Source organism: Ptychodera flava, chromosome 9, assembly GCF_041260155.1.
Source record: "Ptychodera flava strain L36383 chromosome 9, AS_Pfla_20210202, whole genome shotgun sequence".
NCBI classification, from domain to species: domain Eukaryota; kingdom Metazoa; phylum Hemichordata; class Enteropneusta; family Ptychoderidae; genus Ptychodera; species Ptychodera flava.
In genome coordinates, this window is record NC_091936.1 from 12,895,684 (window position 1) to 12,908,502 (window position 12,819).

Genomic DNA, 12,819 nt, shown 5'->3' on the forward strand with positions numbered 1-12,819 from the left:
TTCTATATTCTACATTGCATAGGTTACCGATAGGGGAAAATGTGTAAAGCAAGCCAATTCTGATTCTATATAAAGTTTAAAACCAGTGGAATGCCTTGACAACAAACCCATCTTTTATTGCAGGAAAATAATAATAAATATTGAATTTGAATCAATGTATGTCTGTTGCTACTTTTTTGTTTTCAAAAAAATATAATTGAAATCAGGGAACTGGAATATAGGTTTTTGAATACTGTGTTAGATTTCTGTTCCTTTGAGATTTTAATTTATAAAAAAAAAACCTGGAAAAGTAATCCCCAAGTGCCACCAAATAACACCATTTTAATCTTTTTTTTTCAAAAGCTCCTGCGGCAGGAGGGGGGACACCCCCTGACCTCCCCGCGACCAATTTTGCTGTCGCTTGTGGCACTTTCGCATCACACCTTCGCCCTCTTTTTAAAAAATCCTAGAGAGAACATTGCATGTCATCAGAGCACTGGATACAGACATATACATCAGCCCCTGTCACAGCCAAGGAACCTCTTTCCAACACAGACCTGTATCACAGGGTTTAATCAGGGTCTGTACAGGGCCTGTCACAGCAGCAATCCATTTTACAGTATAGATATTTAACTTTCCCATTCTTTTTTATAATTTTTTTTTTGAGGGGGTCACTCAAAATTTCTGTAGCAAAGAGGGGGGTTACTCAAACATACATGTCATGGTTGGCAGGGGGTTACTCGAAATTTTGGAGTTTCTAAAGCAATTCCTGCGACCCCCCAGGCTGTAAATAATGACGGCTCCCTTAGTGTAGTTGAGCCACTATATGAGTCAATATAGTCTGCCAGTATGAAGTGCAATGGATATACACATTCTGTTGCAATATATGAAAGGTGACACAAATTATAGAACACCTGTAGCATACGCTTATGTTTGTTTAATGATGTTGGACTATAAATCAAAGATAGTGTTACCCAAGCTGAATGATTTCCTATGTAGATCAGATCTTTCACTTTTGTTCATTGTAATCTAAAATAAGAAATTTACAAAACTGGATTTGTGCTGGTAACAGCATCATTGATTTGAAGCTGTGATAAATCAGCAGTTTCATACTTTTCACAGAAACTGTCAGCCTGTTTGTATACTCTGCTATTAATGTCATCAGCTACAGCCAGTAACATGTTTGTAAAGCTTGGAGACTGATCTCTTGTTGTCTTTATAAGATTTTGCTCCATTTACTTGCATGTGTCCTCATGTTTGTCAACCAATTTTTTGTGTGAAAGTAGTGCAATGCATATGGAGCATGTCAGTTACATTTGCTCCCAGACGCAGAATTAGAGTGCCATATTTTGCATTTACCCTATACCCAGTACGTAGAGATGTAAATTGAATATGGCCATCAAATATTTTTGCCTATTCCATTCTGAAGAATGTATTTGATTTACTAGTATAATACTGCAAATCTTGTTCATGATCACCTTTGATCCATACATTTATCTTACAATCTCACAATAGAGATCTCTAGCCTCTTGAAGAAGGACAGACTCTTTTTTAATAACTTTGGCCCAATAAAAAGTGACATTTTGTTCAGGGCTATATCAGTGATATCAGTTGTATTTTTGATACTGGAGGCAATGTCTTCAATGACTTGCTAAAGGTCATTATAAGTCTCGAGAGATTGCACTTGATGTTTTTTTCATTTTTTCAACAATGTGGTAAAGTTGCATGTAACATTTTCCACACAGTTGACTTTTTCCATCAAAACTAAAATTCATGTAGTCACCATGATCATGGGTGAAGCCATTGATTAAGACAACATTTGACGGAAACCGCACATTCGATGTAATGCGCTTTCTACAATCTGGCATGCTGCAGTATTTTCAGTTTTTTTCCATCCATTTATTGTAGTGTTCTGGACAAAGACACACTATGTCAGGAACAGAAGTATCGATATCACTGGAGTAGAGATTAAACTGTGTGAGAAAGAGGTTTTTGTCATCAACATCAGTGGAGTGTAAACCTGGGCCAGTTAAAGTACAGATAAAACAATTGGCCTCTGTGACATCAATTATTGGTGCTTTCTCATCATCCCCTCCATCTCTTCCAGAAAATTCTTTATCTATATAAAGCTAGGCGACACGCATTGCAGAAACAATACTGTTCATTCATGCCCCTAGATTTTAACCAGCTCGGACATATTCCTCTGGTTTTCCCACAACATGGTACCATCTGTTTGTTTTTTTATCCCACATTTACCACATGGACCACACTTATTCTTATCTGGATGAGCTTTTGCTTTATGTGACCTCACACCTCCAAGTCCAGAGATATTGATCAAAAACACTTTCTTGTGCAATGTGTGTGACTTGAAACAGCAATACAATGGCTGGTCTTCTGAGAATAACTTAAAACTATGGTAGTCTCCTGTAAACCGAGACTGTGGGCCACCTCTTTCTGAATATCACATGAAAGCGATGATTTTAAAGGAAGAATAAATTCGTTGCCTTCTAGCACAACAGTTACATGGTGATTTTCAAACTTGTGGCATCTTTTTAGCACATACTGGCCAATTCTGGACAACCGTATTTCAATATCAGAGAGCAGGCCAATGTTACTTTTACTTTCCATGACATAACTGCATCAATCTTTTTTCAACAGTATCATTTCGTTGACAATGAATGTGTTTTTTGTGCACTGAGCATCCTGTTTGAAACTTAAAACCCATTGACTATGGAGTTTCTGACAATGTGAAACAGCTTTTGAAATCTTGACCCAGGCTCTGTGTACACTGTTTAGATGTTTTTTCAGGGACAAAGAAATATTCACATGGTTCAACCTTTGTGCTGTTGCATATTGCAGTATTTGAGTCACAAAATTGGCAAAAAATTTAATATGCCACTTTTGCGATTGGCCTGTAATATTATTAAGTTGCCCTCCATTTAAGAAGACTTGCTGCCGCAAGTTTTACTTCTGTCAGGGGCAACCTTCCATGCTCTGTGGCATATGGCATACCGTAGTTTATGCAACTTCTCAATAAAGCATCCTTACTTGCACTGCTTTCTTATTTGTCAAAACTATGACAAATGATTTCAAAGTACGTGAATTTCTTGTGGCCAAACTTTACCATAAACTCAAACTGTTAGTAAACATAGATACAGGTACAAAATACCGGTGAATATTGTAAGCCATGTGCCATTGCCAGAACGGGCTGTGGTAGGTTAGCAGCCACAGTATATCTGCAACAAAATGTAAAGACACTTGTATTTCGGAAACTGGATCATACTTAAACAAACAAAGCCATCATTATATATATTCTTGATCACAAATTTTGCTCAAAAAATAAAAGATTACAACAACTGGGATACTGAAAATACGCAATGATATGTGATACCAACGCGTCTCAAGCTGTTTGCGTGTGCATGGCCACCATATTTATTGGATTTAACGGTATTTAACACCAAACAGACCTCATTTCAAAGGCGTGTTAAGTTCATATTTGTCTGTTTTGAACACCAAAACTTTGCAGAAAATCATAGTCATGAGATTCTAATCCGACCAAACCTGGTTGCAAATTGAATTAAATGTCTTGCCAACGCAAGCGACGTAGTGCTGTATAAGGCGAGGTCAACATGTCTACAAAAATCGTATCTGGTGATTTCTATAAAAGATTTGCCCTGATTGTTGAAAAAATTTACATAGGTCACGACTGGAGGCAATATAAATGGCAAGGATATGGAAAATTTCCATAAATACTAACCTTTTGCAGAGTTTTTTCGCCGATTTAGCCGTGAAAAATGGTGTAACGGTCATCGAAACTAAAGAGAGGGCGCCCTTCATTTGAAGGAAATCCCTTATTATGCATGAAATGAAGGACCCAACTTCGAGAGTGCGGAAGCGTTGATGGACAAACCATTTCGCCAATATGTCAACTGGGGTCGAAGGTCATTGACCGTAAATATCACATAAATGTGAATTACTAGGTAATTTAAAGGGCTAGATGGTTCATATTTGGTAGGTTATAGCACCTTATGATGAACTGTCATACACCCCATCAATTATGCTGGGGTCAAAGGTCATTAGCCTTAATATCACATAAATGTGAATAATTAAATAACTAAAAGGACTAAATGGTTCATATACCGGTATGGCAGGTTAAGGCACCTAATGGCACACTATCATATACCTCATTAATTAGTCCCACAAACGAACTCCAGGGACTTATAGATTGAGTTCCGTCTGTAAGTCCGCACACATGCATGCCTTCCCCTGTTCACGCAGATATCTCAGACAAGGCTTGGTCAATTTCTTTCAAACTTTGCACAAGTATAGCACCAGACTCCATACAGATGTACGTTGATTTAATAGTTTCACAATATGACCCAAGATGGCCACCTAGCAGCCATTTTTTTACAAGTTTTTCATGTCTTGAGCCGTAACCAAGACATGTGTCAACTGATTTCTTTCAAATTTGGTGCAAGGACATTAACCTATGTCGTACATATGCTTGTAGATTTTTCTTCTGATACAATCCAATATGACCGCTCAGTGGCCATTTCATTACAATTTTTTCATGTCTTGAGCCATAACCCAGTGTGTCTCAACTGATATCTTTCAAAATTGGTACAGGGACATGGACCTATGTCATACATATGCATCTCTATTTTTGGTTAAAATACAATCCAATATGCCCTCCAGGCAGCCATTTTGTTACGATTTTTTCATGTTTCCAGCCGTAACCCACAGCGTAACCCAAACATGTCTCAACTGATTTCTTTTGAAGTTGGTACAACGACATAGACCTATGTTATACATGTTCATGTTGATATTTATTGTGATCCGACCTAATAGAGTCACCAGGCAGCCATTTTGTTACGATTTTTTCATGTCAGAACCCTTTTCCTGCCTAGTCCATATTTCACCATCAGGTCAAGATGGTTAAAATTAATGAAACACAACATTATGGTGTATTTTAACATAATACTGTACATTTGAAAGCTGTTGAAAACATCAATACTATAAACTTGATTTTTTTTACTAAAGATGCTATAACAGACCAAGCCAAGTGTGTGAAAATACTTCATGTTTTTGGCTCAATACCGCTTTTTACTGACTTGGCTGATGGGGAAGTAATATTTAGTCTTAATACTGTCTGGCAGGAAAAGGGTTAAGCCATAACTCAGACATGCCTCAACTGATTTCTTCCAAATTTGGTACAAGGACATTAACCTTTGTAATACATGTACCTGTCAATTTTGTTGTCATATGATGCAATTAATAGCTGCCAGCTGGCCATTTGTTATGATTTGTTTATGCCTTTAGCCATAACTCAATACGTCTCAACTGATTTCTTTCAAAATTGGTACAAGGATATTAACCTGTGTCATACATATACACATTGATGGATTTTTTGATACAATCCAATTACACTTATTTATTGATGCCTCGACATGAAAACAATCACTGGATTCACAGTACATTGCTACACCTTATACAGACTTCATTTGAATGCTCTATGAAGACTGATGTCACAATTCTGAATGGGGACTATGTCATTGACAATGACTTCAACAATAACAATGGTGATTACTACAGAATGGGTGTGTTGATAAATTACATCAAGCAATTGTTTGCAGAATACAACAAGAGGCCACTGTTATAATACACACAAAACTGAGACAATACACCTTGAAAGTTTTTCAAGAGTTACTGGGCTTTAATCTTCTTGACACAGATCAGGTCTGAAAAATCATCATTCCAGATTTGATGGCATTTGTAAATGAGAACAACGAAACTAATACATTGACACAACATATGTTGACTTGTAAAAAATTGGGTATGTTGGAATTCACTATGGAGGAGAACAAGAAAATGGCATTGCCACACACACCCACAAAAACTGAAAATACCAAGCAATTAAAGGTAGTGGCCTGCCTGTTAACTTTGATAAGAAAAATAAGTGCTGCCCTGTGCTCTACTTTGTGAGGACTAGGCGCCATCTGCTTCCAATGGTAACAGAATTCACGTATTTTAACTTCAGTGCCTTCAAAAATAACAGTGTAACTGATTCTAGCACTTATAAATTGCTTTGATTGATTGATTGGTTGATTGATAGATTGATTGATTGATTGACATATCAATTGACAGCTAAATACTTCCATAAAATACAGGGATATACAGAATCTGTGGCAGTCATATAATTGGAAATTAATTTGTGACAGTATGATTTATCACTCTCAGATATTTATGATTACTGTCGGAAAGATGGCAATAAGAAATTAAGATTTCATCTTGAATATCCTTTGTATAGCTATTTACGGGTCAACTACGGCTAGTTTCAATCGGGTCCGAACCCACAACATACGGCATCAGTCACCTAGCAGAGAGGCCACAGAGAGAGCCGCTCGCTAGTGCAAATTATCTGCAAAAAGCAAGTTCAGTATTATGTGTTGCATGGTCTTACATGATGGTGCTCTTTCCTATGATTATTAGTTGCGGGTGAGAATATGCAAAGGAACACTATCCACCCAGGGAGTCATATGGAGTCCTCTGCAGAAAAGAACAAGAAGCAATGTGAACATGATGAAACTTCTGAAGGTCAGTGATAGTCAATGATATACTGACATATATGTACCTGTAACCAGTAAACATCTATTGGATGACTTGCCATGAAGGTGACATCACAAATCTGTTCCTTGAGCATGTAACAGTAGATCAACAGAACATCATGTGCATAGCATAGAGTTTAATATTATTTGATTGTCTTCCTTGTGTAATACCTAGGGGGAAAATAGCTTTCCACATGAACCTGTGACCCCACAACCGTTAAATCAGCTAAAGACAAACAGATACTGGTGTGCAACATATTGAGCTGCCTTGTGGGGTTTGTTTGTATTTATGTAGGGATTGCGTTAACCCCACATTTTGCTTTACAGATTCCCGATTTCGCACTAGGACCCCTACAACATTTTAGTGAGGAAGGGTCCCATTCTTCAGAGAAATACAGATATTTGAATTTTGTTGAGGCCTGATTTTATGAACCATTTTCTCTATATTTCCTCACTATAGTTCGAAAAAAGCCTGTTGGCCAGTAAGTACCGTGAACTGAAGCAGAAGGAGCCGCCATTGACAGCTATTTCATGTCTCACATCAGAGATAATTAAACAGTCACAAAGGCCGAAGCTGAACATTATGCTTAGCAAATGAGAAAGTTCTCAGCAACAGAAATTTGAAATTGCTGCAATGGCATGTAAAAAGCAGAGCAATAGCATATAAGAGGAAAGCAAAGAAAAAATTGTAGAAGACGTATAATGATGATATGATAGCTGTTTTGCTTTCAGATTGTTAGATTACCTTGACACTGAGTTTCTGTATGTAAAATGCTTTTCAGAGTTAATATTGTGGAGTTACCCCATGAGGTTAACCACATGGTAAATTCCTAGCTCTGTTGCTTTCGGTGTGTTCGAAGACAAACTTGACATTTTTCTGATATAAAAAGTGAAGATATGGTACCATATATATTTTTCTTTTCGAAATTAGACTTTTTAGAGTTTCCTCATGAAGGTTCTTTTTGGCCATATCAAGAACCCAACAAAATTTGGAATTTGACAAGCAATGACTCTCATAAGGTAACTCCAAAAGTGTAACTTTGAAAAAAAGGATATGAAATACCATATTCTTCACTTCTTTTCTTTCAAAAATATGCAAACAGGTTGTCTTTGAACACATCAAGACAAATAGTGTTAGGAATTTACCATGTGATGAATATCTTAAAGCAACTCCAAAATTTTAACTTTGAAAAAATGTCAACATGAATCACTATTAGTCTTCAACTTGTTATCTTCCAAACATTCCCAACAGTTTCTCTTTGAACACAGCAAAACCAACAAAGTTAGAAATTTTATATGTGATGAACCTAATGAGGTAATGAAAAAACTGTAACTTTGAAAAAAAAGTATGTGAAGTGCCATACTCTTCACTTGTTATCTTTCAATAATGTCCAAACAGGTTGTCTTTAAACACAGCAAAACCAATAGAGTTGAGATTTACCATGTGGTGAACCTCTTGAGGTAACTCAATAATTTTTATTTGGAAAAATATGTTAACTTTTCACTTGCTATCTTTTAAACATGCCCAAACAGTTTGACTTTGAATATATCAAAACCAACAGGAGATAGGAATTCATAATGTGATTATCTCATGGTGTAACTCAAAAATTATTATTTTTCGGGTAAAAATACATGAAGTACCATATTCTTCGTATACTACATTTGTTAGCTTTCAAAAATGTCCACAGTTTGTCTTTAAACACATCAAAAGAGTTCATAATTTACCATGTGATTAACCTCATGAGGTAACGCCATAATATTAATTCTTGACAAAATGTTTACAGCAGATACCATACACTTCACCTGTTATTTTTCAAAATTTCAAAATCCCACCACTTTGTCTTTGAACACAGCAAAACAACTGAGTTAGGAATTTACCATGTGATAACCTTATTAGGTAACTCAATAATTTTAACTCTGAACTAAAATGTTTACATGAAGTACCATACTTTTCACTCGTTTTTTTTAAATGTTGTAAAAGTTTGTCGTTGAAAACATCAAAACCAACTTATCTTTTCAAATTTCAGAAGGTCAAATGATTTGTCATTGAACACTGCAAAACCAACAGTGTTAGTAATTTACAACGTGTTGAACCTCATGAGGTTATTCGAAATTTTAACTTTGAAAAGAAAATGTTTACCAGTGGCACTATAGTCTTCACTTGTTATCTTCCAAAAAATTATAAACAGTTTGTCTTTGAACACATCAAAACCAATAGAGTTAGGAATTTACCATCTGATATACCTCATGAGGTAACTCCAAAATCCTAAGTTTGAAAAACAAAATATGTGAATACCATCTTCTTCATATTCTACATTTATTATCTTTCAAACTGTCTGAACAGTTCGTCTTCCACAAAGCAAAACCAACAGAGTTAGGAATTAACCATGTGATGAACAAAATGAGGTACCTCCAAAATTTGAATTCTGATTAAATGTTTAAATTAAGTACTGTACTCTTCAATTTTTTCTCTCAAAATTGTTCAAACGCTTTGTCTTTTAACACAGCAAAACCAACGTTTTCAGGAATTTAGCATGTGATGAGCCCTCATGTGGTAACTCACAATTGATAACATAGACAAAAAATATATGATGTACCATACTCTTCACTTTTTTTTCAAATAGGTTGTCTTTCACATGTAAAACAGTTTTGAGAGTTACATTTAGCCTTATCGAATTCTTGTTCCTTCATTTTTATGTATTAGTTTTCATGGAGTTGATGAAGTTTTTATAGCTTACTTTGCTTTACCAATGTGAGCTTATTGTATAGGCTGAAGTTGGCATCAGTATGTATGTATGTCATGTCTGTCCACTCAAATAATATGAGAACCGCAGTACCTATAGACTTGATATTTGGAGTGTGAATGCAAGATGTGTAAACGCCCGGATGATATTTTCGTTTTGGTGATTTCTTCAAAAATATGCAAATTAGATTTTAAAAATGCCATTTTTGGTAAAAAAGATTCTTCTCTGTTATCGCAAGTCTGACTCATTTGAAACTTGGTATTGAGGTCCCTAGGGGTTACATCAGTCAGACTTGTTCAAATATTGTGATTAAATTGCATAATTGTATTTTTTGGGCAATGTTTCCCATTTTTGTTAAAAAAATCTTCCTACTGAAACCATAATTCCAATTTATTTCAAACTTGGTATGGAGGTTTCTTCGGGTGATCTTAAGTCGGAATTGATGATATTGTGATGAAATTTGCATATTTGTAGTTTTGGGGCAATTTTTCCCATTGTTGGTAAAAAAAAATCATCTCCTCTGAAACTGCACTCTAATTGGTTTTAAGCTTTGTATGTAGGTTCATAGGGGTAACCTCTGTCATATTTGTTTGAAGTGTGATGAAATTTGCATAATTGTATGTTTGGGCAACTTTCCAATTTGTGGTTTTAAAACTCTTCTTTGAAACCACTGGTCCAATTCATTTGAAACTTGGTATGGAGGTTCCTAGGGGGGTGTCATCATTTCAATTGTCCTATATATCACAAAGGGTCTATATTGGTCCCAAGGCCGCTTGTCCACTTAAGTATGTACACTGATAGTTGATAACACCTTCCAATGTGACGTGCCGCCCACGCCCAGTGCCAAGGATAAATGATATTAAGCTTCTAGGCCGGATGTCATCTTTATCTTATTATAGATATTTATGAATAGTTCAAATCAGCTAGTGAACGTTCATCAGTACCCACACTTTGATGTGTCTGCAAGAACTTTTCAGGATACAAAAGCTAGGTTGCTGGTTTATCTCACTCTCGAATGTACCAATTTAAAACATGTGAGCACAGTGTCCCTGACACTATTTTTTTAGTCCCCGTGGACGAAGTCCGGCGGGGACTTATAGATTGGGTCCCGTCCATGTGTGCGTCCGTCCGTGTGTGCATCCGTCCGTCCGTCCGTCATCAACAGTTTCTCAGACACTGCTGAACCAATTTTGTTCAAACTTGGCACAAAGGCATAGCACTATGACCTACAGATGCACATAGATTATTTTGCGATACAATCCAATATGGCCACCAGACGGCCATTTTATTAGAATTTTTTCATGTACAAAGCCATAACTCAGACATGTTTCAACGGACTTTATTCAAAGTTGGTACAAGGACATTAACCAATGTCATAGATATGCACATCAATTTGTTTTGTGATACGATCCAATATGGCCGCCAGGCGGCCATTTTATTTACGATTTTCCATGTCCTGAACTAAACTAGACATGTATCAAGCAAATTTATTCAAAGTAGGTACAAGGACATTGACTTATAGTATACATATGTACTTCGATATAAATATGTACTTTGATTTGTTTCTCGATATGGTCCGATATGGCCGCATGGTGGCAATTTTGTTATGGTTTTTTTCATGTCGAGAGCCATGACTTTGGCAAGTCTCAACTGATTTTATTCAAAGTTTCTACCTGGACATTGACTTATGTCATACATATACGTGTTGATTTTTTAAACAGTAAGATCAAATATCGCTGCGTGGCGGCGGTTACGATTTTCTCATGTAGTGAGCCATAACTCAGACATATTTCCACCAGTATCATTCAAAGTTGGTACAAGGACATTGACATATTTCATACATGCTCGTCAATTTGTTTCACATCATGTAGCAGTATCATGTCAATTATTGAAGTTTCATAATTAGGCTGATATGTAAAGAAATACTGCATTAAATTTCATGAAACTTTGTACAGATGTTAAGGTCACATTGCTTTAACAGTGAAAAAGACATTTATCAGTGTCATTTTAATTAGTTTGTAATTGCATATGTAATGAACTTTCCTAATTAGAGTGATATATCCACAGATACAACGTCAAATTAGATGAAACTTGATACAGATGTTTATCTCATAGTGTTGTAAATACTGCATTAAACTTTATGAAATATGGTACCGGTGATAATCTATTAGTGTTAGGATAGTATGAAAAAATGTTTTGCAACATCCTGTCAACTAATTCCCGGTTGACTCATTTAATGACCTTAGGATAGTGGCCTTCATTGTTTTTATGTTTTTCATTACCATGGAACTCATTCTTGGCCATTGAGTGCCATCTGTATCAAAGTATTTTTATCACAGGACCTGTAATCAAAGTACCCATTAACAAGTGGGGACTGTGTCATCAACGATGACTTGTTCCAAAACAGAAAAATTACGGCTGTGAAAATTTCTTTCTTCGTCGGCAATTTGCAGTAAAAATATATGATTAATAGTTATTCATGTTTATACCAGTATATCCTGATATTGTTTTTCAAGTACAGCCAAAAGAAAAGTTTGTTTCTCATCCTCATTCATGTCAATATAGATCTGCCCGGTGAACCTTTTATTTCTTCATCTCAAGAGGAAAATTTAAGTGAAAAAAAGCTGTACAGATATCTCACTGTTATATTGAGTTGTCAAAATTATGCATTAGTGCACAAAAAATCAAACCACAGAACTGTTGCTGTGCAACAAAATCCCGTTAGGCATCACTGCTGTGCATATATTGCTGCATTCATTCCTATGTTGTTTTCATGCTTTTTGTACGTTCTTGTTGGTTGAAAAATAAAAAAAGTTAGAAAACTATGTTGCTGCATCATTTTTTGCTCACGTGTTCACACGTGAGCATATGGTTTAGCTATGTCTGTCTGTGTGTATACACGATATCTCAAGAGCGGCTGAAAAGATTTCAACCAAACTTGGTACACATGTTCAGAACCAAAATGGCTAAAACTTACAAGGTTTTGATGGGCGTGGTTTTCATGTTAATGAAGCTATCACAGTTTAATTTTTCTGATACGTGGTTGTGTATGGGAAGCATGATGACTATAGTGTTATATTGCAAGATTTACTGCACCAATCACCTTGAAACTTACCATGCCAGCTATTATCTGAATAGCAATATAGCTCAAGAAGCATCATGCCAAATAAATTCTTATTGAGAAGTGAGACATTGGGCAGTATCATGTTAATTACAAGCTAATTTGCATATTTAATCAATTTAACAAATTAGCACTGTAAATCAGGAACTTGTACTCTAAACTCCACGAAACTTGCTGGTGCTATTGTTTGTGTACATATAAAACTGTATCAAGATACATTTCATAGTTTATAATTAACCTCAAGCTAATTTACATATTTAATGGGATTATGTAATTAGCACTCAAAATCAAAAACCTCTGAACTCCATGAAGTTTGTTAGAGATATTATTTGTGTAAATATTAAACTGTATCTAGTGACTTTGTTACAGG

General features: G+C 35.8%; 1 protein-coding gene and 1 long non-coding RNA gene across 2 annotated transcripts in view; both read left to right on the forward strand.

Annotated features, from left to right (window-relative positions):
• LOC139140033 (uncharacterized) overlaps positions 1-12,153 on the forward strand; it is a 42,912-nt gene extending 30,759 nt beyond the window's left edge. The window contains exons 4-5 of the long non-coding RNA XR_011553933.1: positions 6,469-6,573; positions 7,045-12,153. This is a non-coding gene — a long non-coding RNA (uncharacterized lncRNA). The remainder of the gene's footprint in view (positions 1-6,468; positions 6,574-7,044) is intronic.
• LOC139140034 (uncharacterized) overlaps positions 1-12,819 on the forward strand; it is a 60,911-nt gene that overhangs the window by 36,711 nt on the left and 11,381 nt on the right. The window lies entirely within an intron of this gene.